This window comes from Astyanax mexicanus, chromosome 14 (genome assembly GCF_023375975.1).
Source record: "Astyanax mexicanus isolate ESR-SI-001 chromosome 14, AstMex3_surface, whole genome shotgun sequence".
NCBI classification, from domain to species: Eukaryota; Metazoa; Chordata; class Actinopteri; order Characiformes; family Acestrorhamphidae; genus Astyanax; species Astyanax mexicanus.
In genome coordinates, this window is record NC_064421.1 from 7,422,812 (window position 1) to 7,442,186 (window position 19,375).

The 19,375-nt window shown below is 36.3% G+C and overlaps 1 long non-coding RNA gene across 1 annotated transcript; it reads right to left on the minus strand.

Annotated features, from left to right (window-relative positions):
- Positions 1–6,146: 6,146 nt before the first annotated feature.
- Positions 6,147–17,428, minus strand: LOC111193149 (uncharacterized). The gene is made up of 5 exons (XR_002650289.2): positions 17,320–17,428; positions 16,193–16,283; positions 14,563–14,675; positions 7,039–7,131; positions 6,147–6,489 (listed from the first exon to the last, which is right to left on the minus strand). It is a non-coding gene; the product is annotated as an uncharacterized LOC111193149 (long non-coding RNA).
- Positions 17,429–19,375: the final 1,947 nt, after the last annotated feature.

Consider the following 19,375-nt stretch of genomic DNA (forward strand, 5'->3'; position numbering starts at 1 on the left):
CCCGGTCCCCAGTTAGGCACTCACCGGCAGACCACGGAGCCTCCTCTGAATGAAAGCAAAGTGTGAAATGTACAATTTCAAAATGAACATCTTATTACATGGGTGGCTGGCTTATTGAACCACATTGACTGAAGCAACCCCTTTCCAGGCGATGAGAAAGTTAATTAAAATTCTGCAAAGGCTTAAAATTCAATAATCCCTCCACAACTTCCAGATGAGCTCTGGTGATTAGGAAGATTCATTATAGCGGGCCTCCTTTATGCTAAGACTAAATCCTGCGTTCTGTGTGTGTCGGAGGCAGACATCTAATCAGCCCGCTTTCACAATGTACACTTTCATTCTATTCCCCGCTTATGCAAACTACTTGTGTTGAGTGATGGTTTAAAAAATGTTCAGATAAGTATTTATGCACAGAGTTGCTTATTTATAAGGTTTACCCGTCTTCTAGCTACTTTTAATGACCATTTTATCAGAAACACCTGCCATAGAGGTGCATTACTGTGGCTTAACTGTTGCTGCACTAGTAATTATCCCCTCACTAACTTGTCTTTCATTGCAAAGGAAAAAGGAGCACTGCTGACCACATGTTGCTCTCTGTGGTATTGGACTATTCCTACTGAACGTCAGCACAGCAGGGCCTGTAAGAGCCCAGAGTGTAAGTATTGGGCACAGCAAACAGTGAATGGATTTATATGGTTTACCTAATAAACTGGCAACTCTGGAGAAAAGTTTGCACATCAACCAGCCAGAACATTAGCACCACTGACAGAGGACCTAAAAAATATTGAATATCTTCATCTAGACTGGTATCTGCACGCTAACTATCAGGAAAAACTGAGGGCAATGGCTTGACCACTGGGTCAATACATCTCCAAAACATCAGGACAAGACAACCATAAACACTAGGGCTGCAATGATTAGTCATAATAACCAACAATGTCTACTATGATAAAAAAATGTGGACAGAATTGCATTGTAAATGTTAATAAAGTGATGATGTTGACTACACCCTGCCCTGTCTCTAAAAATGTAAACACACCAGATAAGGGACAAGATAACCCCCATTCTCACTTTTTATCAGCTCATTATACATTTAAACATATTTTCAGAGTTTAAATCCAACAAATAGTAACTTCTGTTGTCTTTGGAGTGAGAGAGAGGAGAGCACACAGTGAGTTACCATAAGCTACTGCTGCACAAAAAGCAAGTAAGGAGACTGGCCAAGGTATTGGTTACGGAGGCCAGGAGCCCCAACAGCACAACGATACCAAAACAGTAATACTAAAAGATGTAACTAATAAACATGAATATTTTTTCCTTTTTAAGTTTGTCAGTTGTTATTAAGCACTTATTATATGCTCCCTGTCAATATACTAAAAAGGAGATAAAAGTTTTGAACAAAAGATTGTCAAATTAAAGCTAATATATACGTTTTCTTAATATTTACATCTTAACTAAGGAAATAAGTACCCTAGAATCTCATAGAAATAATATCTGGTCTGTGTGGCTGTCTACTAGAATTTACTTTGTATTTTTTATCTTAATGTAAGTATATCAAACTACCCAAATGTCGTGCAAAATCTGTCTAGGGCCCTAAAACTTTAGCGGCCAAGGTGGGCTAAAACATTGGCAACACAATTGTGACTAATAAAAAAAAAATGCAGGTAAGTCACCTACTAACACTAAAATAGACTTATCAGTACATTAATAAAATAATGTAAAAAAAAAAAAAAAAGTTAAATTGGATGATGTGTAGCAAAAGTTGAATAAAATGCTAGAAAATACTAGAATCTGCTACTGCTGATTGTTTATCAAAATACATAAGGTGGTCTTGTAAAAAAGTCTTTAAATATTGTGCTAAAATAATTTTGCCATATCACCCATCTCAATCATTGTGTATTTACATACATTATGGACAGTGACTATGCTTTTTATACTGACATCAAAACTCTTTTGACCAAAATTAAAAGAGCATATCAGAATATAAATGTTGTCCATATCGTCTAGCTCTAGGAGATTTTAATGAAATGGTTATTACTAGACAAGAAACTAATATCAATGGCAAACTCAAGAGTATAAATACTTATCTGAATATTTTTAAATTTAACACAAGTCTATCTGTTCTAACACACCTGAGCTATGTGTCCTGAAGTCTAGACTGCAGCCAAATTAGGACAGACCCTGGCCAGCACTGTCTGAATGTCCTCTTAGGACTGTCTTCCCCTCATGCACAGAGGAGAGAAAAGAGTGCCTCGCAAAAAATATGTAAAACACATGTAGTCATGTATTGCTGTAATGATTCAAGGACCACTTGTTACTCTACCAGGACCTCACTTGCATTTGCAGAGATTTCTGAATATACCTTTAACCCCAGCCACCCTTATTAAATGCTCTGTGTTCACTGGAGCTCAGAAATTGGTTGAAGTTCCCTGGTGCCGCCTTATGTAACCACACAATTCCAATTACCACACAATTCCACACCTGATTAATAAACAGAATGCCTGTGTATTTAAACTGTTCTAAATTTAAATTATTACTATGGTTGCTGTCCAGTTCAATATAGCATATACTGACAAAGGCTTTGGGACACCTGCTCATTCTTTGTTTGTAAAATAAAGAATATTAAAAAGAGTTTATTCTGCTTTCATTGGAGTAACTGTTTCAATTGTCCAGGAAAGGATTTTTAATAGATTCTACCAGGGCTGCAGCTCTCGATTTTTTTTAGTAATAGAGTACTCTACTGAAAAATCGTTTTGATTAAATCAAGTAATCGGATAAAATATATTTGTTTGCTTTAAGAGTAATTAAAAATACACAAGAGAAAACAAGACATTTCAATTGATAACAAATGACCAATTAAATTCACTTTTTTAGATAAGTTATATTTCACAACATACATTTCCACACTGCAAACACAAATAGAAATAAACAAAGGAATAATAATACTAATTTAATAAATATAGCCGCAAGCGGCAATCATCGGGTTCAAGCACCAACTTGCACAATGGTGCCTACTGGAGCATTGAATGGTGATGTGTAAGAAGGTCTAATATGATTGGAGATGCCCTGTCACATTTAGAAATTATCAAGTTTTTCACCTGTTATTAATGTTGAGCAGAGGCCTTTCAACCTGATCAGTGCTTAAATTCACATGTAAATCTAGTGAACTTTGTAGGATATTCATTAAGTGAGTTAGAACTAGTCAAAAGGTGTCTACATGTTATTGGTATTGATCAGGTGGCTTCAACCAGAATGTTCACAAAGTGGTATTCAGATTGACCTTTGAACCTTTGCAGAACAAGCTGAAATGTTTGACCAAACAAGTTTAAATTAACACAAAGGAGTGAATGTTCTGATATGACATGTAATTACGAAGTTATTATAAATCTAGCTCTGAATTAAATGGCGCTTCATCAAGCACCAACTAGCACAATGGTGCCTACTAGAGCATAGGATGGTGATGTGTAAGAAGGTCTAACACAATTGGAGACATTCTGTCACATTTAAAATGATCAAAAGTCTTTCACCTGTTATTAATGTTGAGAAGAGGCACAAAGGAGTGAATGTTCTGATATGACATGTAATGTCAAGTTATTCTTAATCTAGTTCTGTATTAAATGGCGCTTCTTCAGAGTGATATTGTACAGAGGTCTTTAACATTGTGAGATTACAGCAAATACTGCAGAGTTACAGCAATTTAGGTTAGAAATTCCAAGGACGCACAGATTGCTTGATGCCTGGAGAGTATTGTATGTGAAATTTTCACAAATGTTTTTAATGAACATTTATCTAGAGACTCTACAGTGTGCAGCAAGACTGAAATGGAGGTGATAGGCCAAATATCCAGAGAGTAGTTTCAATATAGCTATTTTCAAACAATTAGCAATTATGAATGAACAAAGCTAAATATGAAATATGGCAAAAACAATTAGATGTCAAAATAGTACAGCATGATTGACATATACTCGTTTTTTTGGAACAGCGCCCCCCAGTGGGCGGATTGTTTCAGCACTTTGCAGGTCACTACAGTGTCTCCACCTGAACATAACTGCCAAATATCATCCAGATTGGGCAACATTCAGCCTGCCAAAATGTCTGCTGAATGCTGATTGGCTGATGGTGTTCAGCCATGTTGATTGATTAAGTTGCCCTTTGAACATCCTTTAGAGGCTGTATGATAGATTCTGCATGCAAAGTTTCAACTTGCTAGGTTGCACGGTTGCTGAGAAACAGTGCTCCAAATTTACCTCTTGAAGTGAATGGGGCATATATCCGGAAGGACTAATTTGCATATGGCGGCCATATTGTTTACATATTTCAACTTTTTCTTAATGAATATTGAAGCGCATGCTCTCACGAGTGTTTTGATACCAAACATGCCAGGATTGGTCAAAATTCCTAGGACTAGTTTGCAAAAGTAGGTTTTGCATATTATGCAAATTAGCACAAAATCTATATAGACGGAAGTGCATGGTCCAAATTGGAAAGTTGTTGGTATTGACCCAAGGAATCCATCAAAAAAAAAGAATTTTGAATGTAGGTCTTATGGTTTTTGAGTTATTGAGAAAATTGTGAAAAATGAATTTCCTTGTTTATAGCGCCACCACTTGACCAATCGGTGCCATTTTTGTTGTCCACCGAGATGCACTGATCCTACATCTACCTACCAAGTTTCATTTCTCTATGACATACGGTTTAGGCTGCACAACTGTTTTTACAGGAGAAAAAGAATAATAATAATAATAATAATAATAATAAGAAGAAGAAGAAGAAGAAAAATCTTAGCAAAAACAATAGGGTTCTACGCACCTTCGGTGCTTGAACCCTAATTAGTACTTGAGTAAATTAAGTTAAATTATTTTCAACAAGGATTACCGCACGCTGAGTTTTTAAATTAAATAAATGATTACTCGAGGCACAGAAAAATAATCAATCAATTTTTTAAATCGAGTAACTTGAATTACTCGAGTAATCGTTTCACCCCTAGATTCTACAAAGGGTATTTGATGGAGTACCTTCATTTAGAACACTCCTACACGCCACAGCTCAACACTAGGGAGCTTTATAGCATTCTAGCAACTTGCACTAGGTATTGCACCAAAAGAGAAGGTACATGTTTTTGTGCTATTGAGTTTGAGTCCTTTTCTGTCATCTGACAATATTTCTCTATAGGAACAAGCTGTGTGTGCATTGACATATCATACATTCTACATTATTAATATTAAAGACATGACCACAATTAAGGGACACAAAAAAGGGTTATGTAGTAAACAGAAGTGTTGGTCCTCCACAATCCCCTGATCTAAAACTGGTTAACTAAGCTGGTGATTTGAGGTGATTAAATTGGGATGAGCTGGAGCTTCACAGCACGAAGGAAAAGCAGCAACTATTGTTCAGCACCTCCAGGAACTCCTTCCTTCAAGAGGCTAAGAAAACTATTCCAGGTGACTCTCCCTCATGAAGACACTGAGATTAAAATACCAAGAGTATGCAGATTTGTCCTCAAAGATAAATGTGCTACCTAGGAGAGTCTAAAGTATAAAATTGTATAGCTTTAATGACTTCTATTTCAATTTTCAATAATAAAAAAAAATAATAAAAAAAAACACAAATGGGGAGTAAAAACTTGGAATGAGAAGGTGTGTCCAACCTTTTGGCTGCAACTTAAGGTAGATAAATACATGTATTATAAAAAGTGTTCACAAACATTTGAAGATATGAACGTATTACTATTAAGGAAACCAAAGTACAATCTTTTCCCCAAAGGAACCTGAATAGCTGTGCTAGTCTATATTTCTTTGGCACACTCAGTACAAGAGCAAAAATCACAAAATTCAAGGCAATTTTTAAAAATAAATAAATACAAATAAAATCAATGAAAATATGCCCTTCTTGATTTGTAAGAGTACTTCACAAATGGGGAATACTTTGCTTTTTTTTTTTTGCTGTAAGTGCAGAAAGGTCAGGGCTGCACTTCAAATGTTTGCTAAGAACCACTATGGAGCTACACAGAGATACACAGGTAATAAATAAAGGAGGCAGCAAAACACAGGGCTCTTCTGAAAATCAGGTGCTTTGCCAGAGGAAGAGGAGTCCAATAAAACCTATGTATGTTTATTTGCATTTTAAATAAATATTTTCTACAGTTATGTACATCTCATGTAATGATTTATATTTTACAGAGATGACAACAGTGTTGTCACGGCAGGAACACGGTACTGTATAGAAGAATCATTGAAAAAACATGTTTGAAAAAGCGGCATACCACTGAGAAGCCATATGCGCGTTTATACATAAAATGCCAAAAGTCATGGGACTGCAATACGTAAACTGATACAGTAAGATGAAGTACATAGGTAAAAGTTGCTGGGTATTAAGTTAAGCTAAAACCTGGCCAACGTGCTCATGGCAAGGTAAAGTGAATAATCTCAGTTGGAGCGAGGTCTGATTGTGAGGCCCTACCCGGTATATTGGCAAGAACCTGGCACCCTGGCATAAATCACAATACAGGGGACGTTATTCAATACATAGGAAAATATTGTAATATTGCATTTTTTTTTTATATATATATATATAAAATGTTAACAAACCGATCACTTTGTAAAACACACACCATCATATGCATACCAATACTTTTTATCCAATCAGTACAACACATCTTGTGGCCGAGGTTAAAAGACAACACTAAATGAACCACTGTTTGTCAAAAATCTTTAACAGCTATACCATTAACTAAAAAATAAATGCACGGTTTAATAACTGATATAGTATTGTACTGATATAGTACTGATAAAATACACATGTCAAGCTACTTCTGTATATCAATATTTTCTCATACAACAAATAAATTTCTCATTAAATTACTCATTTGCAGTCGCAATGTGAATAGCAGTGCCAAGAATTATTGTTCAGCCCTAACTGTTCACAAAGTGAGATGATTAATTATAGAAAAGTGGGACTGATCTAATACTGAAACCTAATAATTTTACCTCTCATATACTTGAAGTACTTGTTTGGACAAACAGGTAATTCACTTACTTTATACGTAGTGGATTGTCCAAGACAAAGTCTGCTTCTTTAGTCCTGCGGCAAGTATGGGCCACTTATATCCACTGATTACAGCCAGTCAACCTACAAGAATAAACAATAACACTTTAGACAGAATTAAGTTACATAATCTCAGTAGACTTGCTTATGTGGTTTCTGACACTAGATGGCATACTGTTATCTAAATATAAAAGTATACACAATTACAGACAGAATTCAGACTTCAAAAATAGCTTGATTACTTTATTTTACCTACTATTTGTACTATTAGAATCATCTGTAAATAAAATGACACTGAGTAAAAATACATTTTACATTTACAGGATTAAGCAAACATTCTTATTTAGAGTAAAGAAAATGTATTAAGCTTACTTCTGATAGTAAAATATTTTTTGTGAAATTTATTACAGATTTTTCACTGTTAAAAAATGTCATGTCAAACAGACCAACAGAAATTACTCTAAAATTAATTGGAACAAATAATTTTACACTAACCATCTACTCAAATGAGTTTTAAGACGTTTTTAAAAAGTGGCATTGCCCAAAGAACTCATGATAGCACCTTTATTAGCGTGATTTAAAACAAAAATCCTAGATTATTTATAGTGAAAATATTGATTCACAAGAATAAACTCAGTTTACACCTGTTCACTTCATGTTTAAGAATCAGAATTAAATCAGTATAAGGTCAAGCCACATAACACTATATACAGTGTAAATTAGGGCCGCACGATATTGGAAAAATTACAAATGTTATTTTCGATGCCAATATATATCACAATATTAAACAATGCAGGGCGCATGACGTCACCAGCCCCGCCCCCACCCAAGAAGCATTTAAAACTGATATAAAAATGACTCAAATCACTTGACGAGTGATTGAGATGCAATCCACCATCCAAGAGGCATTCAACCCAAAGAGTGAATGTGTATATTTAATCCCACACAGCATTAAGAATTCAGTCTGATTAACCAGAAATGCAATAGCAAGAGCTAAAAAACTGATAAAAACAAATTTAAAATAGATTAAAATAGATAAAAACACAATCACAAAAAACATATGGGCCATCAGAGTACAAATGTTTGCTGTTTGACACTAAATTAATTTTACAATGTTTCCTTGCCCCTTTAAATATCCACTAGAGACAGATTATATCTGTCCAGTATAATTTATTTTACTTCAGTTCTGGATATATGGAGTGCATTATTAGTATCATGAGTATTTTATTGGATTAATGATTTCTGTTACAATCTGGTGAAAATCTCAGTTGTGCGTGTGCCATATGTCATATGCAATAATATCTCTAAATAAAGTTTAATATTCTTTTTTTTGCAGTAGTGCATTCTTGAAAGTCTTTTTTTTATTATTCAATGTTCTGTCATGTTGCCAAATATTGTGAAACCATTACAGGGCCTTATCACCCAACCTGCAACAGTAATTATCTTTTAGGATACAATCCAAACACTAATCACAGGAAGTGACCAGGTGTACCCAATGCCCCCCCTTCACAATCAGGAAATTGTTCTTTATTTTGTGTCACATTTTTGATGAATAAACAGAAATGCTCCAAAACTGACCTGGAATAAAATCAATTTGCATCAACTTCGACTGAAACTTTCTGAACATGAATCTCCTATAAAGCTGCTAATGTCAGAAATACAAGTCTTTTAAGTGACGATATGCTAGATCTGACACCAGTGCAAGATGTACGGGCAATGTTCCAAGCTCTGGGAATATGGCTAATTTCTCTGTAAAACATGAAAATGTTAACTCTCCACATATTTTACCATCAAACTGAGAGATTTCCATAAAAACAAAGCACTTTCTGCTTATATAAGGCTGCAGTCTGAGTCCATGATTCAGACCCCAATGTGTGAGAGCTAGTTCTGAGCACACAGCTCCCTCTAGGGTCCAAGCCAGTGTGTGTGTGGATTCATTGTGTTTGGGCTCACTGCGTACTTGGAGGACGACTGTGGGCAGCAGGAGGGCACCGTGGATGCCAGGCCTGGTGCCCAGGGGAAGCGCGGAAAAGCGTGACTGGAGTTTCTCTGGCACACTCAGGCCGCATTGTCTGAGCACAATGCCAGGGCTCTGTCCTGGGCCAAGGAAGTGGAACACTTTGTTACTGGATGAAAAAATAATGTCATTTCTGTAATGAACACCTCCTCCCATTTCCCCTTTCACTGGGGACAGATTGTAGTGGCATCACTAATCTTTTGTCGCGTTTGACAGGGGAGTCCGGACGTCGATCCTAAGAGAGTATGTCCATGCAAAATAGCAAAAACAAAACCGTCTTTACCGGCCGTGTGGAAAAAGCACAGCCCGGTCACCTTCACATCCCAGAGAACAAAAGGGTGATTTTGTAAGCACTCAGCGCTCGGACAGGCAGAAGTACGGGCTGTCCTGCAGGGAGCAGCTGTCACACTGTTCTAGTTCCACTAATCAGCAGGGTTGGACTAAATCTCCAATAAAGCAAAAATCATCTAAGCAGATAACCGAGGGGAGCTGAACAAGGGATACGAGCTCCTGACCTCAGATGGCCTGGCCCAGTGTGAGAAAATGGGTGTTACAATTAGGGCCTATTTGGCTCTGCGACAGCAGAACTTACACCAGGCCTGTTTTAGATATGCTCCAGACATGCATGACACCATGTAAAACACTGTAGCTCAGAAAAGTAAAAAGTGCCCTCAGTCTGGGCGTGCTCCCAGACGTTAAGTGCCATGCCCAACTACACTAATGCAACATAATCCTTCCAATAATACACTCAATAATATTTTTCTCAGAGTGCCTTCACACTGATGGAGTCGTTGGCATGGCTTGACGCTTTGTATGTACTGTACATGCATGGGCATAGGGTTTCTGTTGGCAGAGAACCCTTCAGGCTTTATTCTGCATTGAATTTCTGTCTATGGTTCGTTTATATCATTCATCGTCATTCTCATAAAGAAAGAAATAAGCTTAGGGATTAGTGTCCATTATGTGTGATTGAATTCATGTGCCCTGGCTACATCTTTAACTGAAATTCTGCACAATTTACCTAGTATTGTGCCAAAATACTGTACAAAAAGATGACCTCATTTTCCAGCAGAAGTCCAGTCAAACAGAACACATATAAGAATTTACTTCTATAGGAAAGAAGAAATGGTTTTAAACCGTAAAGAGAAATGCATAAACCTTGCATTAATTGGTATAAAAAAGGAATTTAGCAAAACAGCCCATCCAGATTTAATAGAAAAACTAAAATTCATGCAAGACAAGAATTTTCAAAGGAATTTTTAGAGGGATTTTCAGAATGATACTAGTTCATGTGCTCCCATGCACTTTTGGCATATTAGGCCACCTCAACTCATCCCAAATTAGTGGATAGGCTGGTCAAATTCAGAGAAATACATAAATTCTGTAAATAAAAACATCTTGCCCATCTGAATGTCTCCTATAGTTGGCTATGTAATTTTTAGGTTAATATAAGTATGTCAACAAAATTGGTCAAGGGCCCTAAATGTTTAGCTGTCAAGATGCAGTGAAACATGCATTGGACCCATAACCCTGACCAATATGAACAAATGGAGGAATAAAAACATGAAAAAAGTAATTGTGACTTATCAAAAAACAAGAATTAGTTGACTACTAAAATAATCATTATATGCAACCCTTCTGGACAGAGCACCATTATTCTAGGGAACAACGTTCCACTGCTCCACAGCTCACTTACACAAACATTACACACAAACAAAAGTGCCCACAAATATTTGGGCATGTATTTATGAACCTGTCTGTAATTTCTAATCTCAATTTACACATCCTTCTTTCTACAAAGACCCAAAGTGGATGGAGCTCCTTTAGAGCAGAAAATAGTTCCACTGCTTCACAGCTCAATGCTGGGGGTGGAGGTCGGGGGTGCATCATACCCCTGTAGCCCACATCTGGCATTGATCATGGTGCTAATAACTTCACATTTACTGTATCTGCTACACACTGTCCTATTCCACTGGCAATACAAAAACTCTGAGTCCTAAACAAGCTCCATTGCATTTGATCGTCTGTGTCAGCAATGGGGATAACTTACAATAGATAAATGAAGTAATAAATGAAACAGAAATTAACTAAAATACAGTGCCCTCCATAATTATTGGCACCCCTGGTTAAGATGTGTTCTTTAGCTTCTCATAAATTGAGTTTTGTTCAAAATAATATAGGACCACAATGGAAAAAAAAGAGTAAAATACAACCTTTAACTCAAGTGGGAAAAAAAAATCCCACATTAAGAAATAATTATTTAACATCAAATCATGTGTGCCACAATTATTAGCACCCCTGATGTTAATACTTTGTACAACCCCCTTTTGCCAACAAAACAGCACCTAATCTTCTCCTGTAATGTTTCACAAGATGGGAGAATACAGAAAGAGGGATCTTTGACCATTCCTCTTTGTACATTCTCTCTAAATCATCCAACGACCTGGGTCCTCTCCTCTGCACTCTCCTCTTCAGCTCACCCCACAGGTTTTCAATGGGGTTGAGGTCTGGGGACTGAGATGGCCATGGGAGGAGCTTGATTCTGTGTGCGGTGAACCATTTCTGTGTAGATTTGGCCACATGTTTAGGGTCATTATCTTGCTGAAAGACCCAGTGACGACCCATCTTCAGCTTTCGGGCAGAAGCCACCAGATTTTGTTTTAAAATGTCCTGGTATTTTAGAGCATTCATGATGCCATGCACCCTAACAAGGTTCCCAGGGCCTTTAGAAGAGAAACAGGCCCACAGCATCACTGATCCCCCGCCGTATTTCACAGTGGGCATGAGGTGCTTTTCTGCATACTCAGCTCTTGTGTTACGCCAGACCCACTTAGAGCAATTGTTGCCAAAAAGCTCTATCTTTGTTTCATCTGACCAAAGCACACGGTCCCAGTTGAAGTCATAGTACCGCTTAGCAAACTCCAAACGTTTGCATTTATGATTGTGAGTGAGAAATGGTTTCTTCCGTGCATGCCTCCCAAACAGCTTGTTGGCATGTAGATAGCGCCTGATGGTTGTTTTGGAGACTTTGTGACCCCAAGAAGCTACCATTTGTTGCAATTCTGTAACAGTGAGCTTTGGAGAACTTTTTATTTCTCTTATCATCCTCCTCACTGTGCGTGGTGGCAAAATAAACTTGCGTCCTTGTCCAGGCTTATTTACCACTGTTGTTTTAAACTTCTTAATAATTCCTCTGACAGTAGATATGGACAGGTGTAGGCGAGTAGTGATTTTCTTGTAGCCATTGCCTGACTTGTGAAGGTCAACACACATCTGCCTCACTTGAATGGTATGTTCCTTTGTCTTTCCCATGTTGAAGATAAATGGCCTCTGTGTCACGTCATATTTATACCCCAGGGAAACAGGAAGTTGTGAATTACTAATTAAATGTTCCTACATACTCTGATCAACTTCGTAAACTACTGTAGAAGTGACAGAAATACTTTTATTAAATTTATTTCCTAAGAATTGTTAGTGGTGCCAATAATTGTGGAACAGGTGATTTTATGAAGAATAATTATTTCTTAGTCAGGGATTTTATTTCCCCCTTAAAATTTACTTGAGTTAAAGGTTGGACTTTACTTTTTTTTCCCATCGTGGTCCTATATTATTTTGAACAAAACTCAATTTATGAGAAGCTAAAGAACACATCTTAACCAGGGGTGCCAATAATTATGGAGGGCACTGTATAATGCACATTCCTCAAAAAGATGGACACATGCAGTCATCACTTACTATAACCTTTATAATGTAGCCAAATAAGATAAACCTTCCACCCTGTTTACTTCACATAAATCACAATGCATTATAATCTACAACGTGCAGAACCATAACTAATAAAGCCCATGAACCACCATGCTGTTTATAGGCTTTGGCATATGACAGAGTTTTTGTTAGGTGTGTAGGGGGTAGACAAGCTGGCCAAGTAATGCACGTTATTAGAACCCCCAGTCTGGCTGGTGGGCTGGCGCTTTAACAACAACAAGATAAACTTTAGTCAGTGCCGTTAGCGAAATGATTCCAGCCGGCTATAATGACAACTTAATACTTTGTGAACCTAAAACTCCCGCCCCCTTCTCACGATTATGTCCAGAAAGCAAATATATATCTAGCAAACACCTGTTTCTGGAAGCTTAACAGCTCTTGTTAATACATGTATCCTGCTATTTGAGTACAGCTGAGAGAACGCTCCTAATTTGTGTGGTCAGCATGAGGCTGGACACTTTATGAGGGTTACAGAAAATACACTGGCTTGTGCACTTGTCCCTAGGCTGTTAGCTCTTATACAATAGCGGTCCAATGTTTGGATTAGTGTGAGTCACGGCCAACGCGTGCCGAAATGTTTAACTGTGGTGTTTAGTTTGGATGGGACTTTTTAAAAGGAAGGCAGATCGAACATTAAGCCTAAACATAAAAGTGTAGAGGGAAATGGGCTATTACTGGCAATTTATTGTGACTTTTTTGTGATTAGAAATCACAGCATGGTTTTTGAGATGGATGGAAACTATTAAGAGCACAAAAATAAAAGGTGCTATAAAAGTTTCTTTCAGTTATGCCATAGAGAAGCCCTTTGGAATGGAGATGTATAGAGAATTTACTGCTGAAAAAAGCCTATACAGCAGTTTGTTAACCTAGCTTGCTTGGGGCCGACAGCTGCATTCTGGTGTTTTAAAGAGTATTAACTAAGGTCCCGAGTAAACTATTGCCATAATTCATATATCATATCCAAAGACAGAAAATACCCACTCTATCCTGCAAAAACACATCGACCTGTTGTTAAAAAACAATGATTAATTGAGGCTAAATATAAGAGATAGCATTGCCAGTTAGCTATCTCCATTGAATGCATCGATACCCACAGGCGCTCCGCGGCTCCTTAAAAATATCACTATACCATAATACAGAGATTTTTCTTTTATTGTGTCAGAATTTCTGATAAAATAGCTCACGACAGGCTATGGCACACCCCGATTCAATGCAGAAAAAAGGTGTAATGCAAGTAAATAATAAGTTAAATATCTAAATACATTCATATTGCTTATTCATGACCACTGTCACACAAAAACCTTGTATCTCCAAAATGATGACTTTAAAAAAAAAATGAAAACTATAAGAGGAGGTCAATGTAAAAAGGTAATTTTAAGTCAATTTTGGAGCATTTGTATTGGTCCATTCATCATACAATTCTGAAAAACTTAAAGGACAACTGCCAGATTCATACGATGTCAAAATGTGACGAAGACACCAAATTTGCATGTCAATACTACCTGCTCTGGTCTTCACCTGCGTGGCAGGGAATTTTAGGCTGGTGCTAAACACACACTAATAGGGACTTTGCCACATGCACCCCTTTTTAAATGGCATTTCTATTGGTGGATCGACTGAGATACAATATGTTTTTTCCCCCCAGGTCAGTAAAATTGTACACTGAACAGCCGTAACATTATATATACATATATCCACTATATCAGCTCCACAATTTATAGTTGTAGAACTACCTGTAAAGTCTGTAGTACAGTGTAGTCCTTCTGTTTCTCTGCATACGAAACCTTGGTCTTCAGTGGTGAGGAACCCACAGGAGGGTGAGGAACCACCACAGATCAGGTACACTCTAAAAAACACAACATTAGCCATTAAAATTAAGGTCATTTAGTTTGGAATTTGTCTATTTGAGTTTGCCAACTTACAAAATAGTTACACTGTCCTGCTAAAAGAATTACACAGTATCTGCTCTGGTCTTCACCTGCATGGCAGGGAATTTTGGGACGCTGCTGAGAGCACATTGGTGAAGACTTTGCCAAAGGTAGAATAGAGGGCACTCATTGACGCTTTCAATTGGCAGAAAGAGAAATAGGACACACTGTGACCTCAAGGTCCTCTCAGGCGAAAGCAAATGAGAACCACAAGGCCACAAGTGTGCCAGATGGGGAAAGGGTTTAAGTCTGGTTCGCTACGGGTTGAGTTCCATAACACAAATGGCTGCCAACTTGGACATGAGTCGGCATCACCTGATGATGTAGTAAAATATAATTAGGCATGAAGCAGGCTCTGGAGGACAGGGTGTTCAGATCTAGATAAAGTTTTATAGTCAGTAGATCAATGTATGAGATTCATTAACCTTTTAATACCTGGATTATGGGATGTGGATACACACTTGAAATATTACACAACCTATCTATTAATCTTAAGGTTGTTGCTGAATAATTTACAGTATTAACTTGTTACAGTTAGATTAATAATAAAATTATTAAGGCAGAACATGAGAGATTAACTTAATATCTGCTATGTATTACAAACCTTCTCCACATCATGAGTGACTGGTATATTCTAACATACAGACAGACAAATCTTAATAATGCGTGACCTATTTTGTAGGGGTGTGACGAGACGAGACACGATACTGGGTTCACGAGAACGAGACGAGATTTAAAAATTAAATTTTAAAGAAAACGTCAAAAATGAAAAATGGCCACCACACTCTATCGCTACTGGGTTGCCAGATCCCTCTTAAAAAGTCCATACGTTTTTGTTTTTTTTTCCTGCGAGACAGGTTTAAGCCTGACAAGAAATATCGTCACGTTCTACACGAGATCTCGTCAAACCCCTATTATTTTGGCATTTTGTTAATATTTAATTTTATATTATCTTTCATTCAAACTAGAGTTTAAACTTTCTACCCAGGCTTAAAAAAACGGTCTGTATTTTTTACATTTTTCCTACTATCTTTTATGTTATATAAAACTATGCTGCAGGGGTGGCAATCATCAAGGAAAAACCCTACGACTTGATTTGATTATGATTCAGAGGTCTACAATACAATTATAAAAGATAATCGATGCATCCTGACTTAAGTTTTAAACCGCATATCAGTAGGAAGACAGGCTTGTTTTTCTCTCGATAAACATTGCCAAATGTATCCATTTTTAACTCCAAAGATGCTGAGAGGCTAAATTATACTTGTATTTCAAATAGATTGGACTACTGTAATGCTTTGTTTTCTGGTCTTCACAAAAAATATACATATTGAAAAACACAGCTGTCAGACCAGGAAGAGAGGGCTATTATTAAATTGATTTTATAGTCATTTTACCTGTATATAAAGCTGTACATGGTTAAGCACCATCTTACCTTGCTGAGTCTCTGTCGTTTTATGTTCCTTGTAAGCCCTCAGGTCCTCTACCTCAGCTAGTCTCCTGAATTTACTACACTGTGGAAAAGTCTACCAAAAATATAATATAGCTTATAGAGAAGCAGGTTCTGTGAATATTTTTATATGACCGCTTTAAACATTCATTTTTAATGATGGTTTATGAAATACAAAGTTCAATATGAAATATATAAAATATTACACACATGATTCCAAAACCATGGAAATACAAAAAAACTAATAAATATTTTTATTTAACTGGATTAAAGAGCTATATAGATTTTAAAGAAGAACATTACAGTCTATATTACAGACAGATAACAGCATTCTTACATTTTACTCCATAACTGGTAATAATTCAGGTCTGAAAGGGTTAGAAATTTAGTTAAAATGGCTAATAAACATATAAGTGAACAATTAGTTAAAGTTAGTTAGCTAACCTAGCTAATTAGTCACCTGAGCGTCTACTGACATTCTACACGACCGCTAAACTAAAAAAAATACCGCATTATATAAGCAAAACAACTGTGGAAATCATTAAAAAGAAATAAAAACGATTAAAAACCTTTATTAAAAGCTTAATTTGGCTAGTTATCCAACCTAGTTAGCTAGCTAGGTTATCCGGCTGGCTAAGCTAAATAACGCTAGCTAACCTAATCTAACCAGTAACTACGTATCAACTAAGTTAGCTGCCTACCAAAGTAAACAGTTAACCGTTAGCAAGTTAGCTTAGCTAACCAAACTAACTAGCATAGCTTAGCTGACAAATTCGTACCTGCTGACCTTTGACACGACGGCAAAACGCGCAAAACTAACCGTAAACACAATAAGAACACCCGTAAATGTCATAAACACGACTTTAACAGATTAAACGCGGTTTATTAACGTTAAATAAGTTACTCAGCTAGCGTTAGCTCCCTAGCTAACGTTACATAATCTGACCGGACGGCTAGCTAACCTAGCTAACTAACTAAGTTACGTAGCAAACCCTGCCCAACTAATTCAGTACCGACCTTCAACACGGCCGCAAACCAAACACAGTTAATTATATCACTAAATAAAGCCCCTTTAAAAACCATAACACGTTTATCTCGTGTTTAATACTCACCGCGCTTCTGAAAAACGTCTTTTAACAGTTTTTTGAAGACGTTTTTGCGCTGAGAGAAGCTGAACTCCGGCGTCCGCGTCCACAGTCAGGTGTCCCAGTGGGCGGGAAAATACTAATGAGTCAGGAAACAGCCCTTCATGCTGCTATTATTACAAAAATTATTAAAAATGATAATAAAAAACATATTAAATACATGTTAAATCACTGTTAAACTAGCAAGATTAACTTTGAATTTTACATAGATTTTTTTTAATTTAGTGTTGTTTATTTTTTAATTAATTAATATTTTTTTGTAAATTAATTAATTGCCATAACAATACTCAGAAAACTGCCCTTCGTGTTGCTATTATTACTGCAATTATTAAGAATAATAATAAAAAAACATATTAAATACATGATAAATCACTGTTAAACTCAACATTAACATTTACGTAGATAATTTTTTAATTATATTTTAAAACTGTAGAAAAAAAAAACGTTTAATATTTTATTAAATATTTTTAACTCACAAAAAATTGTAAGAATTACATTAACTACAGTAACTTACAAAGTAATTATTAAAAAAGGAACCGAGTAAAACACCATAGATATATCAGAAGAAAGGTAATATTAATGATAATGATAACATTTATGAATATGTCGAAACTCTTAAATATTATTTTTAATTTCTTCGATTTTATTAGGCAAAAGTCAATCATGCACATCCTTCTAAAACATTTCTGTAAATTAACAAAAAAGAGCAAATGCTGTAGATATCATATGTTAAACTATATTAAAAATACAAACATGCAAAAATAACATTCTCCAATCCATTATATATAGATATCAATATTTTAAAATTTGTTTCTTTGACTTAGGGAACAATGTGACTGTAACCCATTTAATATTAAAATTCAGTTTGATATGAAAAAGTAGGTGAGGCAAAATAAACTAAATAAACTAAAGAGAGAACACTTTTTTAACTTTTTTTTATTTATATTTTTTTAACAAAAATGTTTTTGATTTTTACAGGCCCTCATTACTACACTTAACATTAAGTGTTAAAAAGGTTCTTGGGGCAATGCCACTTTGTCTGACTCCAAAGAAGTTACATTAATTTACAGTTATCATCAAAATCTAGTTGCATCCAGAAGGAATGAAAATGACAGGATTAAAACTTGGTGGGTAGTCATGCAAGACTGTCATGGAGTTGCTTAATGGCAGCAGATCATCCTCAGTGATGAACCCTGCTTTTTACGTGGTGGAGACAACCAGCAAGTCAATCAGTTTGTGGAAGCAGCATGGTCAGCACCAGTATTAAAGCCTGGTGTCATGGTGTGGGTGCAATTTTATTACTATGCCAATGCCAGATCACCTTTATAACCAGTGGTCTTATATTTTCAGAATACACACCAGAGTGCGCTATTCCAGCAGGACAATGCTTGTCCACATGCTGTAGCTGTCTTAAGAGCTTGTCTTGAAGAAATAGATACTATGCCTTGGCCAGAGTTATCACCAGACTTATCCCTGATTTAAAATGTGTGTGATGCTATTGGACATGCTATCAATTTCCCATACCTACTGCACAATCTGCAGGAACTCTGTGAGAATATAAACTGCATGGAATGGATAATCACAGGACTCCCTTAGGAATCACTACAGCTCTGAAAAAAAAACATAAGAGACCACTTAAAAATGATGAGTTTCTTGGATTTGACCAAATTGAAAACCTCTGGAATATAATCAAGAGAAATATGGATGATCACAAGCCATCAAACCACCAAGCTGAACTGCTTGAATTTTTGCACCAGGAGTGACATAAAGTTATCCAAAAGCAGTGTGTAAGACTGGTGGAGAAAAACATGCCAAGATGCATTAAAACTGTAATTAAAAACCAGGGTTATTCCACAAAATATTGATTTCTGAACTCTTAAAACTTTATGTATATGAACTTGTTTTCTTTACATTATTTGAAGTCTGAAAGCTCTGCATCTTTTTTTTATTTCAGCCATTTCGCATTTTCTGCAAATAAATGCTCTACATGACAAATAAAAATGACGATTTTTACTTGAAATTC